We start from the raw sequence: 15732 nt of genomic DNA, 5'->3' as shown, positions 1-15732 counted from the left end.
GTTAGGTGGAGGTCCTGTATGCAGGTTAAAAACCTATGTAAGCATTCAGACCTGACTGACTGATCCTCCCAGCAGATGTCTGGATAGTTTAGGTCACCCATGACAACCGCATCCCTTGTCCTTACAGCCACTGTGAGCTGACTTGAAGATTCGAGGTCCAGCTCGTCCCCCTGGTGAGGTGGTCTGTAGTAGACGCCCACTATCAAGTCCCTTTCCCCATGACCCCCTTACATTCTTACCCAGAGTGCCTCAGTTTGCCCCTCTTCTGAACCCATCCTGGTCATCCAGGACATGTACTGCTCTTTAACATAGAGTGCTACCACCTTTTCTCCCTACTCTTATCTCGTCTATACAACCTATAGCCCTTAATGTCTACTGCTCAGTCATGGGTAGAATCCCACCAGGTTTCTGCAAGCCCATCCAGGTCTGGGTTTTTGCTAGCTAGCAGGAAGGTGAGTTCCTCCTTCTTATTCCCCATTCTTCTAGAATTTGTGTAGAGGCAATTGAGACCTTCTAGGGGTATTTGTGCTGCCCTCTTTTTCCCAAGCTTGCTCAGGCCCTTGTCACTTACCTGGGTTGTTCCTGCTCACATCACCTGGCTTGACATCGAAGTGTCCTCCTATACCTCTGCATCCCCATCCCAGCCAGTTTGGGCCTGTTGCTTTTTTAGGTTAAGTCTTTCCAAAACTTTAAACAAAAATATTCTCCCTGCATCCTTTACTTTCTCTCTATTTCATTTTGGAAAGAGGAAGCAGTTTCGGGGGGGGGGGGGGAAGAAATGGAGGCTTTTCTGAATTGTTGTCTAGGTACCATTACGGTAACAGTATCTGACAGTAAGTTATTCCTTGCTGCACACAGAAAATAAAATGGAGTAGAAAACTCCTATATTCTTTTTTAATAATTCTGATAAAACAAGCAGATCAGCACGATTACTGCAAAACTGTCCATATATAGCCTCCTTTATGATTGTGCAAGTCCTTGTATTGGGTGTCAGGATTAGGCCTGTAAAGCACCATGTTTGTCCATTGTCCCTAAGCACTATATGATTCAATATTCTTAGTCACTGACAAATGCTTATCACCAGAAATAGGCATAAATCTAGGCAAGTCGCTTCACTCTCCAGGCCTCATTCTCCCCATGAAAAGAGCTAAAGAGCTGGATATAATTATTATTGTCTGCAGCTTCAGAGCATGCCAGTACAATCTTCTTCAGTGCTGGTAAAGAAGGCTTCATTGGGTAGGAAGTCGGCTGACTGAACAGAAAAGAATCTCTCTTTTTATCCTTTCTCCATTGCTCTAATAACCTTGACCTCTTGCTTTAGACCTTGGTTGTATTGTTTTGGTTTAGTAACTGTCCTGGTTTACTGATTTCTTCCAGCATGTGTCTCCTTTCTCCCCACCTTCCACAGGTATTTGGCTTAGGTACCAAACATCCGATTCCAGTCTTCCTGGGCAATGATTGATTCTGGTTACGGAGAGGAAAGGGACATTATTCTCTGCTTTTGAGTAGAAGGTTCCACTAGATATTGTGTAACTTCTAGGACCTCAAGCCTGAGGAATTAAAAGGTTTAGGCATTACACAAAACCCCCTACCCAGCTTCAGCCAATCAGAGTAGGCTTAGAGCAGGGCAAGCCAAACAATGTCATGCATGCCACAAACAGCATGGGAAGCCTGTGTGTGTGGCCTGCAGCAGTTCAGGAAGGGTACAGGCAGCATGGTCGCAGCTAGGACAGGAATCAGAAAGCAGAGCAGCAGATCAGGCAGGGAGCATAGGGCAAGAAACAGAGAGCAAAGCAGCCGATTAGGCAGGCACGGGGATCAATGGCAGTCAGGGAGGGTTTGGGACTAGTTTGTGGCACACCTGCCAGAAAGGTTGCCCACCAGTGGTCTAGAACAAACATATCTTCTGCGACCCCGAGACTGCTACTGAGAAACAACTTGACCCGCTCATGCTCTGTATGTCCTATGTGCTGAAAAAGTAGCACATGGTAATCGGTAGAGGGGGTGTCAGACATGCCCAGTGTTGCTTTAGGGGGACAATAGCTGAGATGAAGATCTTGACAGGGCCTCTAGGCTGTAACTGTGGCTGTAACCGGGAATCGGAGTCTCCTGTTACTTGAAGGGGAGAGTGCACTAGGCCAGGCTTGCTACATGGGCTGGCAACTGGGCAAAGGCCAGCTGCTAGAAAGCAAGCAGACCAGAAACAGGGCCATCCTTGGGGAGGCAAATCAGGGCAACTGCCCCAGGCCTTGTGCTTTGGGGGGGCCCCACAGAGCCGGGCAGAGCAGCCATGGCGAGTCTGCACTGCCACCAGCTTCACATCTGGCTGCTTGGCACCCCCTGCCACGAATCCACCACTGGCTTCCCTGTGTCCGGGGGTGGGGCCCCGCACAGGCTGGTTTTCCCTGGGCCCTGCACCCTGCTCGGGTCACCTCTGGCTGGGGCCAAAGTCCCAGAGTGCTGGATAAGTTTGGCCAAGGCTGGGAGGGTTTAAGCCACAGGTAGTGAGGTTAAAGCCAAGGAAAGGCTGAAGCTGAAACAGGCTTTGGCTGAGGAGGCTAAAGCCTGGTGGAAAGGGCTGAAGCCCAAGAGGGGCAGAAGCCAAACTCAGGCCAAGAGCCCAGGAAAAGATGAGAGCCTTGCTAGGGCCAGTGAGTAAAGTGTGTGATGGACGGGTCCAGAGAGCCCAGTGAATTAACCCAAAGTAACACCTGTGAGGCAAGGGGGAGGCAGGGGGCTATGATTACTGCCTGTAAAGCGACTTGTGCCCCAAGGCAGGGATAGGGCCAGGAGGGCCACAATTTTTTTTGCCTGAAGGGTAGGATGAGTGCCAGCTAGGCACAAGAGGTTCTAGCCAGCTGAGATGAACTCAGGCTTGCTCTGGGACCCTGGGGCAGCCTCCCTAAGTACTATAGGATCCACCTAGGTGTGGCAGGTGAGATAGAAAAGGGAGGATATGCTGAGGAGTCAGGGTGGGGCAGGAGTAGTTTGGCCACCACAGGGTGCCATGCCCATCTTCAGGGTTGGCCCTCCTACACTGACCACATGACAGGGTTTTTTTCATGATATGGCACTAGGTTGTTTCTCAGCAACAGTCCCAGCTGGATCTACCCCCCCAAATTTAAGCATTTTATTTTAGCTTAACTCTTCATAGAGAGGAGATGAATCCTATACTTGTATGTACGATACAACCTGGCAGAGGCCTTCCTGATGGGGGAGAGAACAGAGTTCAACTTCTGTCTCCTGCAGCTTTGTCAATGGGCCAACCTGTGTGAGTAGCTGAGCTCCTCGCTAAGGGTCTAACTCTATGGACTCTCTGAGAAAACTCCCTGGCTAGGGTCAGAAGTTGCACATAAACTGGTTTAAGTTAAACCTGTAACAAAACAGAGGCTCAGAGCACATAAACCAGTTTCAGCCATTTTGAAACTGGTTAAGATGAGCCTGGTTGAATGTAGTATCAGACTTAATTGATTTGGGTCAAAACAGTTTATGAAGCTTCTGCTCTAGACCCCTTCCTAGTTCAAATTAAATCACAGTCCCGCAGCATACTTTCCAGCCCTGAGCTGGGCTGTGGTGTCTGCTCCAGAGAGCAGGGCTAGCCCTGCCTCTCTCTTCCCTAGCTGTAGCAGTGAGGGCTGGCTGACAAGGAGAGGGGGGAGGTAAGCCTGGGGAGGCAGCCCTGTGTGCAGGGGGCTATGGCTGGGGCTAGGGCTAGGGCTGTCCCCCACCCCCAGGCAAACTCTGGCTGGTGTTTGGGGTCTGGGCCAGGAAGGGGGATTAATCACCCTTTCTCCCACTCAAACTTACTGCTGGCTCTAGCTGTGGACAGCAAATCCCAGAGGCACCTGGAAGCAAGAAGAGGAAGTCATGAGCAACCCTGCAGAGTCCTGATGCTGTAATTCTGGACTGCAAATCCCAGAGACCTCAGGGGCAGCAGGAAGAGGAAGTGAACACACAGCCAGAGAGCCTCCTGATTTCTGGCCTGAGCCACTGCAGATATGTGACTGCATTTCCTGAATCAAAGGTAAATGTCTGTTCACTTCTGTTTCAATTTTGTCTGTGCACTTTAGACTAACTGCAAAGACTGAATTGATTCCCCCTTAGGCTTTTTGACTGTCTATACTTAGCCCCATTGATTAAATGGGCTTTGGATTAGGCTTAATGGGACCCTGGGACTCCTACTTCAGAGTCAAAGATGAGAGAGAGAAGTAGGAAGCTGGGAAAAAAGAGAACCTGCAGGTTTTCTAAAGCAGCTACAGAAGATAAAGGAAACAGAGGATGCTATCCAGAAAAAGATGGACAATACTAAGGGCAGAAAAGACACAAAACATAGAAACCAGAGGCAATGGACAAGAGAGAATAGAGAATGAAGGGAGACAGCCCCAGCCTGGGAAATAATGATGTAAGGAAAGTGGAGCAAGGATATTGCCCTGGACTTGAATGACTGCATTCTGCCCTTAGAAGCACTGAAAACCACCTGAGTTGTCTGAATTCAGTAGGATCCCAGCACGTGCACCTGAGGAGAAAATGTATTGTGCACACAGACTGAACACAGTGGAGTAACACAGGCCTCTTGAAGCAATGTTCTTTCTTCTACTTATTATTTCTTCTGGCAGCAATTTACACTTTGTATATCTCTTGTGGTTGTCACTGTCTCTCTCTCTCTCTACCTGAAATACTTATTAACATGGCTAACTTTAGGATGGGCTGTACAGTGCCAGTTTGGATTCCAGATGTTGATGTCACTCCTTTGTCTCCTCTCTGGTCTCATTCTTTTATCCTGTTCTGAACTCAGCTCTTGGAGCCCGAATTGGAAAGGTATTTAGACCTTTTATTTAAATAGGTTGTAACACTGGGCACTTGTAAATCTGGGCTTTAAACTAGCAATACCCTTAACTCAGCTGAGTAGCTAGGGCTTGTACCAGTAGAGGGCAGTCACTGCTTATTTTGAGAGTCATTTCCCACCAGATGAAAGAGCAGCTTGGTTAGTACAACTGAGTTGTTAATTCACAGAAATCTATAGTAAATTCTGGTTAATTTACCTATGGAATAGCGACTCTGGTTTATTTCACCATTATCCTATTTTTCTGCTGGCCACCTCTTCTTTCCAATTAACACATCATTATTTGCATTTCCTCAGGGAGTGGCATATTAACCAGTGCTTACTATATAGCACACTAACATGATTAAACTGTATGCAATGCATATTTCGAAGCAGGGAATTAAAGAGTTCAGAAAGCTCAATGCAATTGTACTTATATGCCTGTGTGGAGAAAGAAGTCCAGATGTATGTAATGTATTGTGCTATCACATGCCACAGTCTGATGTGCTGACGAATCCCAGGTGGCTACTCTTTGCGATCCTACAGTTTCTTTCTTCCTTTCTTATCACCACTGTTGAAGTGCTGCCCCGGGGGAACTTATTGCTCAACTATAAATGTAAATATTTAACAGGCTGTTGCTCCTACGACTGGATCACCCTATGATGAGTTTCCTGGTTCAGGCATTAGTCTGCAATTCAAGAAACCTACGTTCTATTTCCAGTTCTGCTATGACCTTCGACAAATCGTTCAGCCTCTCTCTGTGCCTCAGATCCTCAGCTATGAAATGGGAATAATAATACAGCTCTCCCTTACAGGAGTGTTGGAAAGGTAAGTACACTAATGACTGTTAAATGGTAAGATGCTATTATAGTGACAGGGGACATGTTTCTTGTGAGATGCAAAATGACTTGATTGATGTAGCCGTCTGTCTATCCAATATGAATTACCAATGTTCCCTGAATTCCCAGGTTCACATCCAAGCACCACTATCTGAGCCCTTTAGTTCAGGGGTTTTCAACCTTTTTGGGTCAGTGTACCACCAGCAGCCAGACATGGAGTGGGGGAGAGGGTGGTGTGCGGCTGGACGCGGAGCAGAGGAAAGGGGGGATTGGTGCATGGCTGGATGTGGAGAAAGGGCAGTGGGGTTGGTGCACGGTCAGACGTGGAGCGGGGTGGGGGTGTTGGTGTGTGGCCAGACATGGAGCAGGGCTGGGAGGAAGTATTGGTCTATGGCCAGACACAGAGCAGCAGCTGCCATGTGCAAGCTTCCCTCGCCCCCCATGTCCGGCCAGGCAGAATGGGATGGTGCATGGCGGCACTCCATTCCCACCCACCCACGTGTACTCCCTAGGGCCTTCTTAAGTACCCAGACTGAACACAGTGGAGTAACACAGGCCTCTTTAAGTAAAAGAAAGAACATTGCTTCTTGTTTCTTCTGACAACCCCTGATCTAGTTAATAGTCAATGTATTGTCTGAGGTCTTGTCTGTTCCTCATAAACAGCCCCCTGTACCTGATAGATTTTTGTCTTAGGGCCCTACCCAGAGTAGGAGCTACATTCCACTGACTTTCTCTGTGTTCAGAGTAGATAGCATTTTGCAATAATATTAGGGTAAAAGGTGCTGGGCACATGTAAAATATGAAGAATAATCCTTATGCTATGCTTTTAAAAGCTTTATCATCAGCCACTGGTAAATGAAATATTCTTGCACCAGCAAAACAATACAAACTGAAATAAAACAAATACAAGTAATTAACATCCATTAAATCTAACTGTGCCTGAAACTCAACATCTCAAACAGGGCTCAGTTATTTGCTGGGAATCTGAATGCTGTTTGGTATGCTGGTAAATCAAAAAAGGGAGGGGGAAGTATTTGCAAAGTTTGCATGTCATCTGTGAGCTTAAGAGAGATTTTCATGGGTCACACCAAGCTCTCTCTCTCTGAATTTACGTTGATAAGGTCTCCGTATGAAGTAATAATCCATGCCAGCCCTGAGGAACATACTGCAACTAAAGGCGTACTTCATGGGCTCTGTGCTATGCCTGGGTCTGTGGCCTAAAACGCATATACCCATCCCCACTCAGAACACCTCAAGTCCCAGAGACAAGGCTGTGTAAACCAGCCTAGACTTGCTCTAAGCAAGTGATCTAACCCCACTCTCCCATCCTCCATCCAAGATATACTTCTTAGCCTGCACTCAGCCAGCTACACTGCTTTGGTACTCAGATTTTGTGGGAGGGCAGGGTGGGTTGGGGCAGGTTTTTCAGTGGTAGTCCCGTATATGACATAGAGGCCTGAAAGCGAAAAAGACCCTTTAGGACCCGTGCACACTAGAGGCCCAGTGATAGCTCACAGGCTTCCACTGAGGACTGTGATGCAGCATTAGTGAGGGAGATGATGTACTGTTTTAATGAGAGCTCTGCAAACCTAGCACTGTGCTTCTCCCACTGCTAGGAGAAAAAAGCAAGTTCAGTGACCTTGCTTGCAAACATATTTCAGTCTGGTGCATTTAATGGCATCAGCTGAGACTGTCAAAGCAGCACCAAGGGATTTAGCCATCTTCCATTAAAGCAAATGGAAAACATGGGGCAAAACACCCTGCATTACTTTGAAAGTCTCTGCCAGTGATCTTGTCTCTCCCTCTACACCTCTCTTCCCATTTCCTTTTTATCTACAAGCTGGAGAAGAGCAGGTGGCCAGCTGTGATGTAGTGCCACTGCGTGGATTATTTAAGCATTGCAATATGATTGGGCTGAAAATAAAGCACATGTAGAACAGACAGTGCAATGAAACAGCCTTTTGGTCCTCAGATTAGAAAATTATAGGAAGGTTGAAAAAAGGAAAATCTGAACCCAGGGGAATGTAACTGAGAAGAGATAGACTGCTTTAAAGATCAAGGGTTACTACATATGTTTGCATAGAGCAGGATCAGATTGGCAGTGGGAGAAGGGCTTGTTTCTCAGCCCGAACCCTGAGTTGTGCAGGGAGGCAGTGTAGAAATGGCCCTAGAGACCACTTTGAAATTAAGAAGTAATTCAGTTTTTTCTTTACATTTGGCCTTTGGCATCTGCAGGAACTGCCAGTTATGTCATTAGGACCAGCTTCCGTGTGTTCACTTGTCTTGTCTACGCTAGACCTAGAAATCACAACTTTCTTTTTCCTCGGGCCAGGCTGGGGAAGTCAGCTTTGCTAATACTGTACCTGTTCTGGGTTGAAATGGAAACCTTTGCTGTCCTGATCATGTCAATCCACTCTCTTCTACAAGCACTAAACTAACTTCTACAAGGAAAAAAAACACCAAACAGGCATTATTGCAAGCAAAGCTTTGTAATGTAACTGTAATGTAAGAAAATTCTGCCCGGCATAGTGGAGTAGCTAAACGAAGGCGAAACAAGCTGATGATGGATTCGTGACCTATTTCACGTAAAGGTTGGGCTGGTCTGTTGGGCCTTTACAGACCAGATCCTACTCTAGCCTCAGAGATCTGGATGGACAGGACTTCCTGGAGGCCCAAATCCCTTAGGTTTCTTGGAACGTCCCAGCCAGTGTCTATATCTGGGATTTTGTCACCATTTCATATAAATGGAAATAAATCATTTGGTAGTCCAGAACGTTCCATACTTGAGCTTCTCTAGCTTCCTGAAACAGTATTTCATTTAAATATGGAAATATTTTTAAATGGAATAATATTTAACATCTTCCTTCAATGATAACCTTTATTTCTTATGGCCTGGTGGGAGTTCCAGTCCAGCCTGTATTTCTTTTGCTCGTGGAAGTCTCATTTTAAAGAGAATTTCAACACCTGTGAAAGATGCAGGTTTGCCGGTGCTGGTGAGCAACATCCTTGGTGTATCTGTAGAATAAAACACAAGTTTGACAATAGCAGTGGCAGCTCCCATGCCCATTCACCTCAGCGCTGACTTGAAAAAGCCAGCTCAAGGTGTGAGCAAGTAATTTAGTGTCCCTGTCTGGTCTTTCCTTGACCTCTCCACAGGCCCTCTGCACAAGAGTGCCCTTTAGTGCTAATTATGGTGAGTTTCTAATTAATTGAAATGCACCTCCTTTAGACATGATGACAGGGCTCACTTGCTAAGCCGGGATGTCAAGTTAGTTTGACTGACTTGCGTTGTTGTTATTGTTTTAGTTTTAACCATTTGCTGATGGGTGGAACTGGGCTTTTGTTATAAATGTCTGTGTAGTTTAAATGTACCTTGAGAAACTGACCTTAGCACTTCAATGCACGGTCAGAAGTTCTGGATCAGTACTACTCAAGCTTTGATGTATTTATACCAGGACAACATGACCTGCGACTTTGCTGTGGCCACTCCTCAGAAACACCAGTTTTCTGTCCAATTAGCCCTTCATTTCTTTGGTGAAGTCAGAATCAGATTCCCAGATCTGAACCACAGGGATCTTGGGGGGTGTTGGGTCTGGATCACAACTCCATAGGTAAAGCCACTCTTTCAGTCTCTCTAATGATGCTCTGATTCCTGTTGGAGGTGTCCTTTATCGATCTGGAGTTGACCGTTGCAGACAAGCCCCTGTCCTGGTGTATTTGTCCCTTCCTGTTGACTTCAGTGAGCTGATAGCATGTCTCAGCTTGAACAAATGCAAACTCTTACAAAGCAGAATGCTACTGAGACACAAATGCTTCTTAGTCCCAATTGATTGGCAGCTGGATTGTTTTTCTGCTGTTACCTCGTATCCTCCGAGTTTGTTCATTTTGTCTGGTGGGACCAGAACCATTTCAAAGTTCTTCCATTAGACAAAGCAGGAGCCCACTCAACCCAATGTGGTCACAGCGTCTAAACCACCCTTAACTAAATGACAAGCAAGGAGGTGAAGGATCATGTATAACAGACACAGTGGGATCTGAAAGCATAGAAAATGACTACTGGCACCAAATATTCTGCTTGTCATCAGTGAAGTAGGAGTTGAGCTGCTTTTTCAGGGCATTCTCTGAGGCTTTGTACCCTGGTGGGCCAGGGCACTGGATACATACCACAACTGAGGCAGCATATTTGCAAAAATTTACCACATGCCATATCCTATTGGCCTAGGTTTTGAATCATAGTTGACTTTTCAGAATCAACTACTTGGAACTGTCGTGTCTCTCTTATATGCTGCAGAGTTATTTAGATATAACAATTAACAGCATGTTTTATTCAAGTGCCAATTAAATTATGTCTCAGCTGCAACTTTACTGTTTCTTACTAGCAGAAGGCTACTTTGAATTTTTATAAAAAATATCCCTGCCCCCACACCAGATTCTAGGCCTTTTGACATCACTTGCATTACACGACAGCCAAATGCCTACATAAACACAATCCAGCGTTTCTTCTACTCTAACATAACTGGTACCACCCAATCCTTCCTCCAGAGTCAGCAGAGAAGAAATGTAGCCAGATGGAAATGCCTCTTCGCAGAGATCACTAGCAGGGCAAGAAACATCAACCTCGGTTCCAGCAGCAGTGCGTGCCATCAGCATGCACCTCAGGCCCCAAATCCAAGCAAGTCTTGTTGCAGGATCTAGGGAAAGTAGAAGAATTAGCTCTTTCCTCCAGGGGCTGTCACCACTGCAGCTCCAGCTACATTCAAGCTGTTATCTCATCCCTGAGAGAGTGTGAGTGTTATGACTTCTCTACTGGGAGAAATCCTTGAAGAGCTCAGCAGGCTCTGGGGGATTTTGTACAACCCATTAAGTATGTATTACCAGCTTGCACCGGCTCTTCAGACTCTGGCCAAATATCCTTGGCTCAGACCTCCACACATTTTATGCAGATTCTTGGTGCTCTGTATATGAGCAGGCCTATTGGCTTCTGTGTGGTGATTCGTACTTAACAGTGTGCACATATGTGTTTGCAAGATTAAGGCCTTCAGAAAGAAGTCATTTAAGACTTTCATTATAAAACACATGTGGGGTTTTTAACTCAGTACTTCTTCATAGAAGAGCACCTGTTTTTGTTATAAAATAATAAATGGCTACCAATTAAATACCTTTGACTTATGAAATTACTTTTCTACCTGTTGTAGGGAATTCACAAAGATACACATGTAGCGGCTTTAAAAGGGGAGAGGGAGCTAACTGAGGGAACTAGCTGTTAGGCTGCAACTGTCACATATGCATGAGCCTGTAGCAATAGCCGCATTACAAACACACTCCACCTTTAACCCTGTTCAGCAAGCCTAGGAACAGAAGTTGCATGTAAACCAGTATAAGTGACCAGAAACTGGTTCAAATCTGTAACACAACAGAAGTTCAATGCAAATAAACTGCTTTCAAAATTGCCAGAACCAGTTTAAAATAAACCTGGAAGGATGCAGTATTAGACTTAACTGATTTAAGTTCAATTGGTTTATTGAACTTCTGTCCTAGATCTCCTCCAGATTAAAGTTAACTCATGGTACCCCAGCATCCCAGTTGCTTTGCATCTCTCCCATATACCCCCCTTGCAGGGTGGGTGGGTTAGTCTTGGCCCAAGCTGTCTGCTCCAGCTGAGCAGGGAGACATGCTAGCACTCCCCAGCTTCTGGCAGGCATGTGGTTGCATCATGATCCTTCCTGACCTGTGTTGAGGAGCTGTTCCTGACTCAAGAGGTGCATGGGCCAGCCAGAGGTGACGCTCTGCTAGACTTGGTCAAAGGAGACGACCTGGCAACCGACTTAAATATAGAGGGAAGTCTGAGCGACAGTGACCATGAAACCATCATGTTCACTGTCCAACATAAGGCAGACAAATTGGATAGCAGGATTGAAGTTTTGGCCTTCAAAAACGCAAATTTCAATAATCTTAGGTCACTAGTAGGAAAGTGCTGCGGGACCAGGGACCAAAGGCAAAAGGTATGCATGAAGAGTGGTTGTTCCTTAAGGACATGATCCTTGAAGCACAAAGGAAATCCATTCCCATGCAGAGAAAAGATAACAGAAGGGCTGGGAAGCCCTCTTGGCTAAACAGAGAAATCATGGTCCTCTTAAGAAAGAAGAAAGAGGCTTATAAGCAATGGAAGCTCGGTGCCCCAAGGAGGACTATTCCGCAAAGGCCCACATTTGCAGGGAACAGATAAGACAGACTAAAGCGGTGACCAAATTTAGATTAGCAATGGGAATCAAAGACGACAAAAAGTCCTTCTTTAGGTACATAGGGAACAGGAGGAAAACAAATGGGAGTGTGGGGTCATTGCTCAACAACTTAGGAGAGCTGGTTACTGTAACCCAGGAGAAAGCAGAACTCCTGAATGACTACCTCGGCTCTGTCTTTCACTGGACCAAGGGGAAAACCATGCCAGGTAGAGTAGAGGATGAGCATGGTAGGAATAATCGCCTTCCTGCAATTGCCATAGAATTGGTGTATGACCAATTAGAAAATTAGACATATACATGTCAGTGGGACCAGATGATTTTCATCCAAGAGTGCTGAAGGAGCTGGCCAAACTCATTGCAGAACCCCTGGCGAAACTCTTCCATAACTCGTGGCACTCTGGAGAAATCCCTGAGGACTGGAAGAGGGCCAATGTTGTGCCCATCTACAAGAAGGGCAGGAGGGAGGACCCGAGTAACTATAGGCCAATCAGCCTAACTTCTATCCTAGCGAAAAGCCTAGAAAAGTTCACCAAGGAGTCTATCTGCAATAAGCTTGCAGAAGGTAAGATTCTGAATGACAGCCAGCATGGCTTCATCATGGGCAGGTCTCGTCTTACCAACCTCATCTCCTTCTATGACCAGGTAACTCGCCACGAGGGAGCAGGTTGACATTGTATACCTAGACTTCCAAAAGGCCTTTGATCTAGTATCCCACGATGTCCTCACGAGAAAATTGGAGGATTGTGGGTTTAACTCCAAGACAGTCAGGTGGGTGAGAAACTGGCTGCAGGATTGAACCTAGAGAGTCATAGTGAACGGATCTGTGTTATCGTGGTGAGAAGTAGGCAGTGGTGTCCCACAGGGGTTGGTACTCAGTCCAGTGCTATTCAACATCTTTATTAACGATTTGGATGTGGAGGTGAAGAGCTCACTGGACAAGTTCACTGGGGAAGCATGGTCATGCTTGAAGATAAGCTACAGTTATAGGCAGACCTAGATAGGCTAGCAAGTTGAGTGGATCAGAATCTAATGAAGTTCAACGTCAAGAAATATAATGTGCTCCACCTCGGAAGAGCATCCCCCAACACACCTATAGGCTTGGTGGCACAAAACTGACTAGCATGATGAATGAAAGGGACCTGGGGGTAATAATAGACCACAGTATGAATATGAGCCAGCGATGCTGTAGCCAGTACAGCAAATAATACTCTGGCATGCATCAACCAATGCACCTCCAGCAAAACCAGGGAGGTGATTCTTCCACTCTACTCAGCACTGGTGAAACTGCAGCTGGAGTACTGCATCCAGTTCTGGGTACCACACTTTGACAAGGACATGGACAAGCTTGAGAGAGTCCAAAGAAGAGCCACTCATATGATCAGAGTCTTGTATAACTTGCCTTTTGAGAAAAGGCTGAGGGACCTGGGACTCTTCAGCCTGAAGAAAAGGGAGGCTGAGAGGGGACCTGGTAGCAGCTTACTACTACACTAGGGGAGTACATCAGGGGCTTAGTGAACAACTGTTCACCAGGGCACCCAAGGGGAAAACTAGGAGTAATGGCCGCAAACTCCTGGAAGATCAATTCAGGCTTAACATTATGAAAAACTTCTTCACAGTCAGGGTGTCCGGACTGTGGAATAAGCTCCCTTCAGAGGTGGTGCTATCATCTACTCGGGACATCTTCAAAAAGAGACTAGACAGTCACCTTGCTGGGGTCACTTGACCCCCAGTTACCTTTCTTGCTTGGGGCAGGGGGCTGGACCCCATGATCTTCCGAGGTCCCTTCCGGCCTTACAATCTATGAATTTCTGGAATCAAAAGTGAATGTCTGTTCACTTGCTTATCAATTTAATCTCTGCAGTTTCGACTAACTTGCAAAGACTGAATTGATTCAGCCTCAGGCTTTTTAAATGTCTGTAATTAGCCCAAGGGTCAAAGTTTGACTCAGTTTAGCCCACTGAAGCTTTCTCCGCTAAGGTGTACATTTGTTCAAAACAGGTCAGTATTTCTCAACCTTTTTAGACTCAAAAAACCCTTCAGAAAATGCAACATCTTAGTTTTCACTCATTTTTTGGCTACAAAAAACCAGAGCAATTCTTCTACTGTGGTTGCTTCTGTCAGTGCACAGGACCGTCCCTCAAGGCTTTGATTGCTTGCTTGCTTTCTTGTGTGGGGTGCTTACTTATGTATGTGAGCGAGGTGGTGATTCAGTCAGGGAGGTGGGGAAGGGCCAGGTGCTGGCTCTGTTTTCTGGCTTAGGGGTTTGCAGGCTGAGCTCCTAGCTAAAAGGTGATGAGTTGAAGGCTTGGTGTGGATTTAGAGATGGATGTGAGCTGGGAGGTGGGTCCCCAGTGGGCATGAAAAAAACTTCTTTTTCACCATGACACATGGCAGGCTGCAACAGGCCCCAGAACCAGTCAGACTAGTGCCAGGGCTCTGGGGCTGAAAGCTGCAGCCAGCATGCAAATAGCTCCATAAGCCCACAACAGGTCAGAATGGCTTTGACCCTGTGCATTCCTGTTTTAAATCTCTGGGGTTTTTGTGTGAAACATGTTTGCACACCTATAGGCGCTAACCCTAGGGGCACCCTGTGTCACTCATAAAAAGGTTACAAGGCACCCCAGGGAGCCACAGTGCCCTGGATGAGAATCATTGCCTTAGGTCTTTCTGTCTTCCTTATTACTGTTGTTCTTGGTCATTATATGATCTTTCACCTAGTTCTCCTCACAACACTCCTGTGGGGTAGAAGAGTGAAATTATGCCCAATTTACAAAAGAGAAACTGAGGTGTAGAAAAGGGAGGAGTCATGTCCAAAGTCATACGGAAAGTCTGTGGCAAGGAGAGGGATACATTTTCAGAGCCTCAGTGGTCTCCTCCTGCCCCCCCCTCTCTATTTTTAATAGACACTTGAAATGGAGTTGACAATCCTGTGTGAGAATACTATGTACAACATAACAGACGGACATAGCTAACTACTCTTGATATCATATAATTTCATGCTTCACCAGATTACATGATAAAGTTGTGCTGCAGACTTGGTTCTTTGACTCATGCACCTTTTGGCTGATCATAAAGAAGCATTTACATGAGCCACTAAGGACACCAAGAGAATTAGTTTAATGTTCTCTCCTGAAAAATGAGAGAATAAAAATAGTTTGTTCATACCACACAAGTCAACTCCCTGAGTATGTTGACTAGTGTATTCCACCTGGGACCAAAATGCATGCCTGCTGCTGCTGCTGTTTTACTCATTAGTCCTGGCAAGGACAGCCCATCTAAAAGGAGGTGAGCAGATTCCATTCCCTCACCAGAGGACTTGTACATGAAGTACTGCCAGGTCAAATAACTTAGTGCTGTAACAGCTAGGTCCTGACAGGGATTACTTTTAGCAGGAGTCACAGAACAATACACCCAGATAGCATTTTCCTTAGAAAGTTACAACAATGTTGCTGTTCATGTACTGAAACACCAGCAGTCTCAAAGACCCAGGCCCTATGGCAGTGCTTCCTCACCATTAAGTCCTCTGTGTTCAAGCAATGCTGTTTTTCTGTGTTCAAGTAAATAAAAGGTAAAAATAAAAAATAAAAGGCTGAGGCACTTCAAAAGCACCTCCGAATTCTTTCCACCTACAAGCTACCACAGCAATCTACCAGCCTTTTGCATTCTAGGCTCTACTTGAATCAAAAGAATAGGGCAGCCTGTGGGTACATTTACATGAGATGCTTTACTACACATTAGACTAATCTAATGCACAGTAAAGCTTCACCATCTACATGTGCACAGGATTTACTGTGCAGTAATTTAGGCTAACATGACATTTGCTAGTACC

General features: G+C 45.8%; 1 long non-coding RNA gene across 1 annotated transcript in view; it reads left to right on the top strand.

Annotated features, from left to right (window-relative positions):
- Positions 1-4009: 4009 nt before the first annotated feature.
- Positions 4010-15732, top strand: part of LOC102572752 (uncharacterized) — a 30750-nt gene continuing 19027 nt past the window's right edge. The window contains exons 1-2 of the long non-coding RNA XR_363853.4: positions 4010-4024; positions 5454-5650. This is a non-coding gene — a long non-coding RNA (uncharacterized LOC102572752). The remainder of the gene's footprint in view (positions 4025-5453; positions 5651-15732) is intronic.

Source organism: Alligator mississippiensis, chromosome 1 (assembly GCF_030867095.1).
Source record: "Alligator mississippiensis isolate rAllMis1 chromosome 1, rAllMis1, whole genome shotgun sequence".
Taxonomy (NCBI): Eukaryota; Metazoa; Chordata; order Crocodylia; family Alligatoridae; genus Alligator; species Alligator mississippiensis.
The sequence above is the reverse complement of the archived record's forward strand: the minus strand, read 5'-3'. Positions and strand labels throughout refer to the sequence as shown.